Source organism: Gorilla gorilla, chromosome 5 (assembly GCF_029281585.2).
Source record: "Gorilla gorilla gorilla isolate KB3781 chromosome 5, NHGRI_mGorGor1-v2.1_pri, whole genome shotgun sequence".
Classification (NCBI taxonomy): Eukaryota; Metazoa; Chordata; class Mammalia; order Primates; family Hominidae; genus Gorilla; species Gorilla gorilla.
In genome coordinates this window covers 181,962,800-181,975,929 of record NC_073229.2, presented here as the reverse complement: position 1 = coordinate 181,975,929, position 13,130 = coordinate 181,962,800, and the positions used below count along the sequence as shown (strand labels likewise).

The window sequence follows — 13,130 nt, the reverse complement described above, 5'->3', positions numbered from 1 at the left end:
AATCAAATAGACACACACAAAAAAAGATAAAGGGGATATCACCACTGATCCCACAGAAATATAAACTACCATCAGAGAATACTATAAACACCTCTACACAAATAAACTAGAAAGTCTAGAAGAAATGGATAAATTCCTGGACACATATACTCTCCCAAGACTAAACCAGGAAGAAGTCAAATCCCTGAATAGACCAATAACAAGTTCTGAAATTGAGGCAGTAATTAATAGCCTACCAACCAAAAAAAAAAAATGAGGACCAGACGGATTCACAGCCGAATTATACCAGAGGTACAAAGAGGAGCTGGTACCACTCCTTCTGAAACTATTCCAAACAACAGAAAAAGAGGGACTCCTCCCTAACTCATTTTATGAGGCCAGCATCATCCTGATATCAAAACCTGGCAGAGACACAACAAAAAAAGAGAATTTCAGGCCAATATCCCCGATGAACATCGATGTGAAAATCCCCAATAAAATACGGGCAAACCAAACCCAGCAGCACATCAAAAAGCTTATCCACCACCATCAGGTTGGCTTCATCCCTGGGATGCAAGGCTGGTTCAACATACGCAAATCAATAAACGCAATCCATCACATAAACAGAACCAATGACAAAAACTACATGATTATCTCAATAGATGCAGAAAAGGCCTTTGATAAAATTCAACACCCCTTCATGCTAAAAACTCTCAATAAACTAGGTATTGATGGAACGTGTCTCAAAATAATAAGAGCTATTTATGACAAACCCACAGCCAATCATACTGAATGCGCAAAAACTGGAAGCATTCCCTCTGAAAACCAGCACAGGACAAGGATGCCCTCTCTCACCACTCCTATTTAACATAGTATTGGAAGTTCTGGCCAGGGCAATCAGGCAAGAGAAAGAAATAAAGGGTACTCATATAGGAGGAGAGGAAGTCAAATTGTCTCTGTTTACAGATGACATGATTGTATATTTAGAAAACCCCGTCATCCCAACCCCAAATCTCCTTAAGATGATAAGCAACTTCAGCAAAGTCTCAGGATACAAAATCAATGTGCAAAAATCACAAGCATTCCTATACACCAATAACAGACAAACAGAGAGCCAAATCATGAGTGAACTCCCATTCACAATTGCCTCAAAGAGAATAAAATACCTCGGAATCCAACTTACAAGGGATGTGAAGGACCTCTTCAAGGAGAACTACACACCACTGCTCAAGGAAATAAGAGAGGACACAAACAAATGGAAAAACATTACATGCTCATGGATAGGAAGAATCAATATCGTGAAAATGGCCATACTGACCAAAGTAATTTATAGATTCAATGCTGTCCCCATCATGCTACCATTGACTTTCTTCACAGAATTAGAAAAAACTACTTTAAATTTCATATGGAACTAAATAAAGATTTTTAAAGAAAGAACTGTCTAGGCACAGTAGGCATTCCAGTTGTGTTCCTCCTTACTTAACAAAATCCAAATACAAGTGTCTCCGGAAATTAGAGTTTATGCTGAAGCTCTCAGAAGATAAACATCTTCGGTCTGGAATCATTGAGAGGCTCAGGTGGGATTTTTTTTTTTTTTGAGACGTAGTCTCACTTTGCCCAGGTTAGAGTGCAGTGGCTTTATCTTAGCTCACTGCAACCTCCCCCTCCCAGGTTCAAGCAATTCTTGCCTCAGCCTTCCGAGTAGCTGGAATTATAGGTTTGTACCACCATACCCGGCCAATTTTGTATTTTTAGTAGAGACATGGTTTCACTGTGTTGCTCAGGCTGGTCTTGAACTCCTGATTGCAAGTGATCTGCCCTCCTCGGCCTCCCAAAGTGCTGGGATTACAGGCGTGAACCACCACGCCAGGCCCTCAGGTGGCATTTCGGTGGCCTAGATGGAGCAGTCACAGGCTGAGGGGAACTGAAGGCAGTGGCCCAGGCCCTGGGCTGACAGTAGCCCCTCTGTGGGAGCTGAGCTCAGCTTCTGCCTCAGACTTGCGAAGGTATGGGTTTTATTTTATTCTTATTTTTTAGTAGAGATGGGGTTTCACCATGTTGGCCATGCTGGCCTCGAACTCCTGACCTCAAGTGATCCGCCCACTTCAGCCTCCCAAAATGCTGGGATTACAGGCATGAGCCACCACGCTCGGCCAGGTCTGGGCTTTTAATTGTCAACTTCCACAGGATGTTCATTCTGAAGAGCCAGCTTCCTGCCTGGTCCAGCCCTGTTAGTTTGTCAGGATGGAGACAACCCTGGAATCACTCTCTGTCCCTCCTGGTTCCACTTGAATGAGGTCCTTCTTTTTTTTTTTTTTTTTTTTTTTTTTTTTTTTTGAGACAGAGTCTTGCTCTGTCACCCACCTTCCGGGTTCCAGCACTTCCACCTTCCAGGTTCCAGTGATTCTCATGCCTTAGCCTTCCCAGTACCTGGGATTAGAGGTGTGCACCACCATGCCTGGCTCATTTTTTGTATTTTTAGTAGAGATGGGGTTTCGCCATATTTCCCAGGCTGGCCTCGAACTCCTGAGCTCAGGTGATCCGCCTCCCTCGGCCTCCCAAAGTGCTAGGATTACAGGCGTGAGCCACCCCGCCCAGCCAGGAGGCCCTTCTTGACCTTGTGACAGAAGGACAACCCTCAGCTTCCGGCAGGCCTCAGCCAAACTGCTGGTAGCATCTTAGCCTGAATCCAGTTGGGAAATTCTTCCTAAAGGTGCTGGCTGTTTTCTTTGAACATAATACTGTAGGGGAGAAAATATAATTTCTTTTCTTTCCCTCATGGGTTCTTAGCTGAAACACCTCCCTTGAAAACAAAAGCCAGGTTAAAAAGGGAAAAACCAGCAGAAGTTTACTGACATGCGCTGTACCCATCCCGCTGGAGAGGCCTTTGTTCAAGAGCATTTCTCTCTCAAGGCAGTGGCCTTTGGACCTTGCTCAAATAGTATTTTAACAAAGAGCAATAAATCCTATAATGATAAGACAAAGAAGACAGCATCTTCAGGCTTCCAAAAAGCAGGAAAATGCAGGGGGATAAATTCATGGAAAGAGTAAAGTCTGCTCCTAGGTCCTCGGGTGCTGCTGCCTCCCAGCTGAGAAGCGAATGTTGTGAAGGCCCTTGTCTTTAGGTGGAAAAGGCAGGGAGGAGGACAAGGAGAGCTTTGTCTTCGTAAATTGCCGTCCTGCCATCCAATCCCCAGGATTTTAGAGAGGGATATTTTGGTTCCCTTCTCTAGAATAGAGCAAACAATTTAAAATAGCTTTGGAAAATATGCCTTTCCTCAACAATTAGTGCAATCATATACACTCAATGCAGAGAATGAAGAAATCATGAAAGCACACACACACACACACACACACACACACACACACATAAATCCTAAACTGAGTGTAACCCCGACACTTGGAGGTGACCCCTACTGACATTGATTTATGTATTTGTTTTCCATCTTCATTTATGTATTTCCATCATTCATTTACGTATTGATTTTTCATCTTCCTAGTTCAATATTCTTATCCTAAAATATTATTATATTATCTTAAAATAACACTGTCTTTTACATTACGATGATCATCACCATTTCTATTGTTATTCATCACCATTTTTACTTTTGTTCTTTCCAAGGGTGACGATTATCATGTTGTTATACAACACTGAAGAGAGTTTCTCCCCTCACAAAGGCTGTCCCATCTCAGGATGATAACCGGAGGGTTGTCCTTAAGTCATAAATGCAGACCACTGGTCTTGGGCTATGTCTGTACCACCTGGGGTCGCTTCAGAGGTGAACCTTCTGAAATACTGTAAGTCCCCTTTGGAGGCAGGGACCATCTCAAGCTTGCTGAGGAGATCTGGGGAGGGCACCCCTCTCTTTCTGAGCCTATGGAAAGATTTAGAAGCGTCCCTCACCATGGTCCTAGCTGCCGTGTAGAGGCCTGTAAGCTGAAGCTGGGGCCTCCTAGGACAAGCCTGTCCAAAACGAAATTTTCTAAGTCATCTTGGAGGCCTTTCCACCGGGAATGGCAGTGAAAGGCTTCACCTTCCACCAGGCAAATTTTTCCTTTTTTTTTTTGAGACAGAGTCTTGCTCTGTCACCCAGGCTGGAGTGCAGTGGCGTGATCTCAGCTCACTGCAAGCTCCACCCCTCGGATTCATGCCATTCTCCTGCCTCAGCCACCTGAGTAGCTGGGACTACAGGCACCCGCCACCATGTCCAGCTAATTTTTTTGTATTTTTAGTAGAGACGGGGTTTTATTGTGTTTTTCAGGATGGTCTCGATCTCCTGATCTCGTGATCCGCTTGCCTCGGCCTCCTAAAGTGCTGGGATTACAGGCGTGAGCCACCGCGCCCGGCCCCACCAGGCAAATTTTTCTAAGCCAGTGTTGCAGACTGGGCTCTGCCATTGCTCAAAACAATGTACTTGGAGAGTATCCTAGGACAGTCGGAGCCTTGGGAAACGCTGGAAGTCCCCTCAGGTGGCCACAGAAGGCTGGAGCTGTGCCTGCCATTTTCAGCAACACAGATGAACCTAGAGGGTGTCAGGCCAAATAAAATAAGCCAGGCATAGAAAGACACATACTGTACGATCTCACTTAAATGTAGAATCTGAAAAAGTCAAACAGCAGCAGAGAGTAGAATTGTGGTTTCCAAGGGCTGGGGCAAGGATGGCAGAAATGGAGAGATGTTGGGCCAAGGGTACAAAGAAGATGGGCACAGTGGCTCATGCGTATAACACCAGCTATTTGGAAGGCTGAGACAGGAAAATCACTTGAGTCCAAGAGTCCAAGGCCAGCCTGGGCAGCATAGTGGGACCTCCTCTCTAAAAACAAACAAACAAAACAAAACAAAACAAAACACCCACAAAGGGTAGGAAAGTTCAGTTAAACAGGATGAATAAGTTCTGGGGATCTTATGTACAGCAGTGTGACTATAGTTAACAATACACTACTGTATACTTGAAATTTGCTAAGAGAGTTGATCTAAAGTGTTATCACCACACACACAAAATGGAAACGGTAGGAAGCGAGGGATGTGTTAATTAACTTGACTGTAGCCATCGTTTCACAATGTTTCACAATGTTGAGTCATCACATTCTATACCTTAAATATATACGATTTCCATTTGTCAAGTATACCTTAATAAAGATGAGGAAATAAATTAGGGGTCAAAAAAAGAAACAAGAGCCTCTTCAAATAGGGATTTATCCACAACCTGCTGGGGCTGAGCAGGTGACCCAGGCCTAAGCCAGCTGGGATGTGGTAGTAAATGCAGCCTGGGGCAGAATGTTAGAAGGCATGGAGTGCTGTGAGAATGGCTCTGTGACGACCTGCATTCTTAGTGGGAGGAACTAGAGGCTTACAGCCAACGACCATGTAGTGTCTGCAATCTGACCTCAAGGCTGGAACTACTAAGGGGCTGCCCTCCCTGCCTCCAGGCTCTCCCACACCAGTTCCTTCCTACCTGGTAGCCAAGGTGGTCTTTCAACTATCAAAGGCCTTTTGTGCCTCAAACCCCTCAACAGGGCTCTTCCCTGCCCTCTTGCCAAAGGAAGGAGTTCAAACTGTTGACCTTGGGACTTGGCCTTTGGTGATTGGGCTCCTGCTTCCCTGACTGGCATTCCCAGCAGTCCCAGGATTTTCCCCAGCACTGTGCGCTCCATGAGGACAGGGATCATTCCGATTAGACTGCCATCCATCAGACTGAGATCTCCAATAGGAAACCTAGTTGGGCTCCAAGCTGGAAGTGCCTAGTTTAATGCAGGACAGAGTAAGAGGGTCTTTGAGAGGGGAATGATATCCTTTATAGATTTTTATAATAGATCGGCAGATTATTCTTACACATAGAAGAGGGATTAAATATATTTAGTAGCCGAAGGGATCTGAACTTCAGGGGATCATCCCAAAGTTTCACTACTTGATCTGAGCAATTCCAGGTGAACTACAGGAGGTCAGATGAAGACTTCACAAGTTGTAACTCATTCAGAGAGCAAACATCTTCTTAATTAACATGGAAACCAATCCAATCTCATGTAAGAACCAAGGAAAAGAAACATTCTTCAACACAATGAGCAGGAGGTCATGGAGCCATGAGCAGACATAGATCATGGTTTCCACCTGTTGCATCTTAGGAAAACAAACCAAATATTTCCTTCCTGCCTGCCTTCCTTTCTTCCTTCCCTCCTGCCTTCCTTTTTTCCTTCCTTCTTGCCTCCCGTCCTTCCTGCCTGCCTTCTTTCCTTCTAATGTAACATTTGTTTATTAGAGGCTGGGCCCGGTGGTTCACATCTGCAATCCCAGCACTTCGGGAGCGAGGCAGGTGGATCACAAGGTCAGGAGTTTTGAGAGCAGCCTGGCCAACACGGTGAAACTCTGTCTCTACTAAAAATACAAAAATTAGCCGGGTGTGGTGGCACGCACCTGTAATCTCAGCTATTCAGGAGGCTGAGGCAGGAGAATTGCTTGAACCTGGGAGGTGGAAGTTGAAGTGAGCCGAGATCACGCCACTGCACTTCAGCCTCGGCAACACAGCAAGACTCTTTCTCAGAAATAATAATAATAATAATAATAATAATAATGACAAAGTAACATTTGTTTATTAGAGAAAAAGTTTGAAAATGTAGGTAAGGCCGGGCGCAGTGGCTAATGCCTGTAATCCCAGCACTTTGGGAGGCTGAGGCCAGCAGATCACATGAGGCTGGGAGTTCAAGACAGCCTGGCCAACATGGCAAAACCCATCTCTACTAAAAATACAAAAATTAGCCAGGTGTAGTGGTGGGCACCTGTAATTCCAGCTACTTGGGAGGCTGAGGCAGGAGAATCGCTTGAACCTGGAAGGCAGAGGTTGCAGTGAGCCGAGATTGCACCACTGCACTCCAGCCTGGGTGACAAAGCAAGACTCCGACCCAAAAAAAAAAAAAAAAAAAGAACTAAGTGACATACGTCAAATTTTCAATAGTGGCTACCTCTAGGTAGAGGGCTAATCGATGGTTTTCATTTTCATTTCACTTATCTACTTTTTTGTTTTTGTTTTTGTTTTTTTTTGAGACAGTCTTGCTCTATCCCCTAGGCTGGAGTGCAGTGGCACGATCTCAGCTCACTGCAACCTCTGCCTCCCAGGTTCAAGCGATTCTTCTGCCTCAGCCTCCCAGAGTGGCTGGGACTACAGGCGCATACCACCACACCCGGCTAATTTTTGTATTTTTAGTAGAGACAGGATTTCACCATGTTGGCCAGGCTGGTCTTCAAACTTCTGACCTCAGGCGATCCACCTGCCTCGGCCTCCCAAAGTGCTGGGATTATAGGCATGAGCCACCGCGCCTGGCTCCTTCATTCTTTCTTTTTTTAAAAAAAAAAAAAAAGTTATACTAAGATATAATTCACACTGCATAGAGTTCACTCATTTAAAATGTATAATCCAATTGCTTTTAGTGTACTAACAGAGTTATGCATTTATCATCACAATACATTTTAGAATACTTTCATTACTCCAAAAAGGAACCCCTGCATGCACCCCTTAGCTCTCAGCCCCAACTCCCCACCCCCACACCCATTCCAGCCCTGGGCAACAACTCATCTACTGTCTATCTCTACAGATTTGCCTGTTCTAGGTATTTCATGTCAGTGGTCCATGCTTTATGTCTCTGGCTACTTTCACTTAGCTAAACGTGTGTGAGGCTTATCCACCTTGTAGCATAGGTCAGTGGGGGCAAGGGGAGTTAAGTTCCTCATGTTCAGTTTATTGGAAGAATCTATTACATTTTCTTTTCATCCTTTTATGGTTTAATTTTTAATGCTTTGTTTTGGCTGGTCTTGAACTCCTGAACTCAGGTGATCCACCTGCCTCAGCCTCCCGAAGTGCTGGGATTACAGGCATGAGCCACCTCGCATGGCCCTGGATTTTGATATAAGCAAGAAGTGAGTTAGGAATGCAACTTTGTTTTATTCTAACTCACCATCCATTTTTTTTCAGCACCTTTTATTCTGCACTGTCAGAAATTCTATCTTTTTTATATTCTACATTCTATTATATATGTCAGCGCTCTCTGCTGCCTACTCAAGAGAGTCCCCAACTTAAAACTATAAAGGCAAAGCAGGGAAGGATTCTGCAGTACCTTCTAGGACTGGGGTGCAGGGTTGCTGGGACTGGACCCACATCCTAGTTCTGTGCGGTGGGGGCAGTGGGAGGCGCAGCTACCCTCAACTGTGAATGCAGAGTGCTCAAGGCTCAGTAAAAATTGGGAGTAACTAAAAGTTTTAACTTTAGGTTTCTAATAAAACATTTTAAAGAAACTACCTTTGAAGGAGGTGTGAAGGCAAGCCGGCAAGAAGAAATAGCCTCAACAGCCTTCATCTGCAACAGGGAAAATACCCAAGGGCAAAGTTTAAAATGCATTCCTAGGTTCACTGATGAATAGACAGAAAGGTCCTTTTTTTTTTTTAATTTTTAATTTTTAATTTTTTTTTTTGACGGAGTCTTGCTCTGTCACCCAGGCTGGAGTACAGTGGTGTGATCTCGGCTCACTGCAACCTCTGCCTCCTGGGTTCAAACGATTCTCCTGCCTCAGCCTCCTGAGTAGCTGGGATTACAGGCACCTGCCACCACCATGCCTGGCTAATTTTTTGTATTTTTAGTAGACATGGGGTTTCGCCATGTTGGTTGGGCTGGTCTTGAACTCCTGACTTCAAGTGATCCACCCACCTTGGCCTCCCAAAGTGCAGGGATTACAGGCATGAGCCACTGTGCCCTGCCTAGAAAGGCTGCTTAAAGCCCAGTGTTATCTTTAATGGCTGCTTAAAGCCCAGTGTCAACTGTGCTTTCCTAGGACACCAGTGGGCACTGGGGGAGATAACAGAGGTCTCTTCTAGAAGGAACTGTTTCGCCTGCTGTAAACAGCAGTATGACACTTGAAGCAAACCTCAGCCAATCCCTCTGCAGCTCTGCCACTGGAGCGAGGAATGGTAGGGACAATCTAACCTTGAGGGGGAAAAAGATAACATTGCTTCTGGGCTGTACCATGATGTCATATTTGTTGCGCAGAACAGATAACATCATAAATTTATACACTGGAGTACAAAAGCCCATTAGCCCAAGGGGAGATGCGAAGGCAAAGGTCGAAGTCGATTTCTGACACATGTTTAAGGCAGCTGAACCAGGTCCTCCTGACAGACTCTCTTCTGAATGCTTACCACCCGTTGTTGGTGTCACTAGTTTGAGAATTAATCATACTTAATTGACATGTCAACTGAAGTTGACCCTGTCCTTTGGGTTTTGAGTGAAATTGACTTGAACCTCCATGCCAGGTGTACCTGGAGATCTAGAGTTCTCTTCAAACTCTTTGGGGGATTCACAGGGTGAAGGGCATATGTATTACATTTTTCCAGGTCATCCCTAGCTCTGAAATCCTGTTTCTGCAAAATCGATTCAGCTAATGGAACATCTCTTCATCCCAGCTTGCACCTCGCTGCCCTAACTGGCCGTGATTTTGATAATTTCATTTTTTGACATGCCATCGACCAAGGCTGCATAAATAGCTGAATTTTACCGACAACTTGAGGCCATGGAGAGGTTTATACCACCACATCTGAATCTCAGTCTAAAGTTAAATATGAATCAAACCTAAAATTGAATATTAGACACCCCTGCTTCGGTCTTTTGTCCATCTCATGAAGAGTTTCTATTTCACTGCCTATATCTCTACCCGCTTCTGGGCCAGCTGTGGCAGGTCAATTCTCCCTGACCATCACACAAACAGGCCTGCAGAGCACCCCAGCTACACAGACACGTTTCCACAGCACTGCCTCAACATTAAGCTAATAATTAAACCCAGGGAAATTGATGGCCAGACATCAAAGCCAGAAATGAAACACACTTCCTACACAGTCTTCTCCCAAACCTGGAGCAAGCCAAGATAATGGAGACAGCCTTACACTCCTCGTGCCAGGACCCATCTCGGGTTAATGAAGTCTGAGATGAGTCAAGGTAACTGAGGCAGCTGTTTGAATAGATTTATGGGAGAGTTTAAGGCAGCTCTCTGGACCAAACTGCAAATGAGATAAGATAGGAATAATCACTCTGGTACCACAGTCCTCATTAAATAGAATTTAGGAGACAGGCCTTGAAGGTACTGGGGCCCTCACAGCTTGATCAGACTTAGAAAGCATTTTTTGGCCTCTGATCTTCTAGTTGAAACAAAATTAGTTACCCATAGACTTAGGTGAATGTGATACTGCACATAGGCATATGACCCCAATCTATATAAGCACTAAGAAAATTGTAACACTTTGAGTTGGTCTAGTGGAATTATCTCTGACCTTCTCCCTGTATCTGGTTACTACAAGAAATTCCCTTCTTTCCTAGTTTGTGTGCTTCTCGTTATTGGGCCACGAGAAAACACAGCCAGACCTGGCTCGGTTCCAGGAACAATCTGGCCTCCTGTCTCCCTTCCCTCGACCTTTTCCCTTAATTAATTCACTTCCTTCCACCATACCCAGATTTCTCCTAACCTCTTACACAGACCATTTTGGCTCTCTGTTTTCACTGCCTCCTTCCAGACAAACTGTTGAAGCCTCACCTCCGAACTAGAGTGACCTCTCAAGGTATTTTCAAAACCAAAGTCCATCCTCTTCCTGAGTGGAACTCCAGTGTTAGCTGATAGGACAACATTTTATCAGATCCATGTGCAATTTCTAATTATGGCAACCTGTGACAGTTCTGAATTTTATTAAACTCCTGTGTTGTTTTTAAATATTTTAGTTAAACAGTGAGATAGGGCCAGGAGTAGCACCTGTTCCCATAAGCCAGACTAGAAAACTTCATGTTTCACCTTATTGGGCACTGGGTAGAGCACTCAGAAAGGTTTTACCTCAGTAATGAGGAGGAATGAGTCCTAGATTCATGGCTCAGTCCCACCTAAGAAGTGTTCAAAGCAAGCAAGCAAAACTGAGACTGTTTCCAAGTCACTTAATTTGTCCAAGAATATTTATAAGAATACAAACATATCCAATATTCAACAAGGCAAAATCCCTAATATCTGACATCTAATAAAAAATTACCAGGTATTCAAAGAAGCATAAAAATTCAATCTGTAATGAGGAGAAAACTAAATTAATCAAAACCAAGTCAGAACTAGCACAGATGTTAGAATGAGCAGACAAGGATATTGAAATAATCACAATACCTGTATTCTGTATGTTCAAATAGTTAAGGAGAGACATGGAAGATATAAAAAGGACCCAAAATAAACTTTCAGAGATGAAAGCTACACTGGCTGGGATGAAAAATACATTGGATGGGATTAATGACCATGGCAGAGATTCCAGAAGAAAGATTTGTAAACTTCAAGACAATGGTGGAGATGACCCAACAGGAAACACACAGAGAAAGAAGAATTTCATAAATGGTCCATCACTGAGTGTGGTGAGATGGGACAGTTCCTTTGACCTTGACCCCCTTTGTGGGTGGGAACTGGAGTGGCTTGTTTCCCTCAGCCTGCTGCTGGCCACTCCTCCTGAGAGGGAGTGTGTGAGCAAGTGAGCGTGGGAAACAGAGGGAATGAACACTGGAACCAGCTGGTCACTCCTCTCTGGTGGGAGCAGGCTCTGTGCAGGCCTGTGGCAGCATCCAAACCCCTGTCCTCTTGGCACTCAGGTTCTTGTTTGGTGTTCAGGAAGAATCAGCTAACTCAAACGGATTGAAGGGTAGTGTATGTGGAGGATTTTCTTGGGTGATGGATATGGCTCTCAGCAGAATGGGGAGTTGGAAAGGGGATGGTATGGGAAGAAGGGTGCAGGAAGAAGGCGACCTTTCCCTGAAGCCGCACTGTCTGAAGTTATCTGCGTCTATCCGTAATCTCTGACACTCAGTTGATGCCTTTCTGCTTGCCACTCAGCCACTTGTATCCCTGACACTCGGCGGCCTGCATCCCTGACTGCTTGCATCAGCTGCTTGTGTTGCTCTGCCAGCTGAAGTCTTTTTATGGGCACAGAATAGGGGTGTGGCAGGCCAAAAAGCAACTTTTGGGTGGAAAAGCAGGGTCAGCTGTTTTCACTTAGGGCCACAGTTCCAAGCTCAAGACTGAGGTTTAGCCAGAAGACCAGCTGTTCTGTATCAGTGGGAAACTTTAATCAGCTTAATCCATAATTAAGGTCCCTGAAGTGGAGGAGAGAGGAAGGACAGAATAAATATTTGAAAAAATAAGAGTTGAAAAATGTGCAATTTTGTTGAAAACTAACCAACCCACAGATCTAAGTAGCTCCACACAAGGAAACCTCAAGCACAAGAAACATGAAGAAAACCACGAGACACATCACAACCAAACTGTTCAGAACCCGTGATAAAAACAAAATCCTAAAAGCAACCAGAGAAAAAAGACACATTATGTACAGAAAAACAAAGACGAGACTCACGGCAGACTTCTTGTCAGGAACAATGCAAGTGAGAAGTTAGTGGAGCAACATCTGAAGTATCGGGAAAAAAAAGTCAACCAGGAATCTTATGATATCGACTGAAAACATCTTTCAGAAATGAATGCTAAACTTTGTTGAAGATATAAAAGATGAAAGAATTTATCACCAGCAGACCTGAATTATCATGTCTCTCCATGTCCTCAGCAGTATTGGTTTCAGGACCCCTGAGGATACCAAAATCCTTGGATACTCACGTCCCGGATATAAAACGATATCGTCAACCTAAAATAATCAAAAGGGTCAGAATCTAGTTTAAAGAAAGTTTATTCAAGCTCCACGTTTCAAGATGGCTGCCCAGGAAGCACAGATTCCAAAGAATGAAAGTCAATGTTCCAAAGTGTGGAAGTTTGGAATCATTTATATAGACAAATTCAGGGGGTGCTTAGCAGAATGTCAGCATCCTTCTATATAAGGCTTAATGCATAGTCACAAATGATCTGATTAGTCAAGGTGTTTTTTTCTTTCAGGGAAGGTATATTTAACATTCCATATGGAAGATGTGTCATGGGGTCTTTTGCACCATCTGGTTGAAGTTAGGTACAAGACAGTAAAGGAGGCAGTTAATCTATAAGAAGGGTCAGTGGTTGGAAGAGGGGAGGTCTGGCCTCTGATCTCTCCTAGTCATTTACAGAACAAGAACAAGGAGGAAGAGAGTTGTTCAATCTAAGAAGCTGAAGTTACAGCTATATGC

At 44.1% G+C, this 13,130-nt stretch overlaps 1 protein-coding gene across 1 annotated transcript in view; it reads right to left on the bottom strand.

The window, feature by feature from the left end:
* SNX9 (sorting nexin 9) overlaps positions 1–13,130 on the bottom strand; it is a 228,538-nt gene that overhangs the window by 206,988 nt on the left and 8,420 nt on the right. The window lies entirely within an intron of this gene.